A 1,055-nucleotide genomic window follows, 5' to 3' on the forward strand; every position below is an offset into this window, starting at 1 on the left:
TCCAGCCTGCAAGGGGCTATAGCAGGGGTGGGCAAAGTGCGGCCCGTGGGCCATATGCAGCCTGCCAGGCCATTCTATCTGGCCCGTGGGGTCCCTAAAATTTTAGAAAATTAATACTTATCTGCCCCTGGCTGCCTGCCATGCGGCCCTCGATGGCTTGCCAAAACTTAGTAAGCGGCCCTCCACCCAAAATAATTGCCCATCCCTGGGCTAGAGGGAGCAGGAGGGCAATCAGGCAGGGGGTGCCACATGCATGCACACACACACACATGCACACAGCAGCATGGAGAGAGCTTCCACAGCTCCAGCAGGTAAGTTGGGGGGCAGGGGGTGAAAGCCCCCATAGTGAGGGAAGGAGCTGGGCAGGGCTGGGAGCACTGCCCAGCTGGGGCAGTATGTGGACCATGGGGCTTGGAGCCCTGGGCCAGAATGCATGGCCGCACGGCCCAGGTGGGGAGTGGGACGAAGCCATGAATGGCTCATTTGGGGGACAGTGGGGAGACTGGCTCCCTGCTGCTGTGTGCATTCCTGGGGATGGGCATGTGCCCCCCAAATTTGTGTGCAGGGTGGGGGCAGGTACAGGCTGCCCTCTGCAGGCTCAGGGCTCCATGCCCTGCTGTTCTCCACCTGGGGCCTCAGCATTCTGGCAGGCCAGACCCAGTGTGGTAGGGTAGGGAAGCTTGGTGCTGCTACTGGTAGCCCCACATTGCCAAGGTGAGGTACCCCCTGCCCAACAGGCAGCAGTGGAGGTGGTGGGATAGAGTTGTGCTCCCTGTGGAGGGAAGGGGAGCTGGGCTCTGTGCTCTGCTCAGGTTACAGCAGCTGCTGCCTCCCACAGGTGGCAGCTGGGACTTGGGCACTACTGGAAGGGCCAGAGGGTTGTGGCCCTGGGTCCCTGCCCCTGTAGCTCTGGCAGCTAGGGTCCCCCTTCAGCAAGGCTGGGGGGGGAAGAAGGGAGGGGACGTGGGGAATGAGGGGCACCAGCAGGGCGGCGGGATGCTGTGAAGAGCAACAGCATGGGTACAGCACTAGTATATCAGAGCTGCTCAGCGCCA

General features: G+C 61.9%; 1 protein-coding gene across 2 annotated transcripts in view; it reads right to left on the minus strand.

Annotated features, from left to right (window-relative positions):
- The window catches only part of ACO2 (aconitase 2), a 31,931-nt gene that overhangs the window by 29,209 nt on the left and 1,667 nt on the right, over positions 1-1,055 (minus strand). The window lies entirely within an intron of this gene.

Source organism: Alligator sinensis, unplaced genomic scaffold (assembly GCF_000455745.1).
Source record: "Alligator sinensis unplaced genomic scaffold, ASM45574v1 scaffold215_1, whole genome shotgun sequence".
NCBI lineage: Eukaryota > Metazoa > Chordata > Crocodylia > Alligatoridae > Alligator > Alligator sinensis.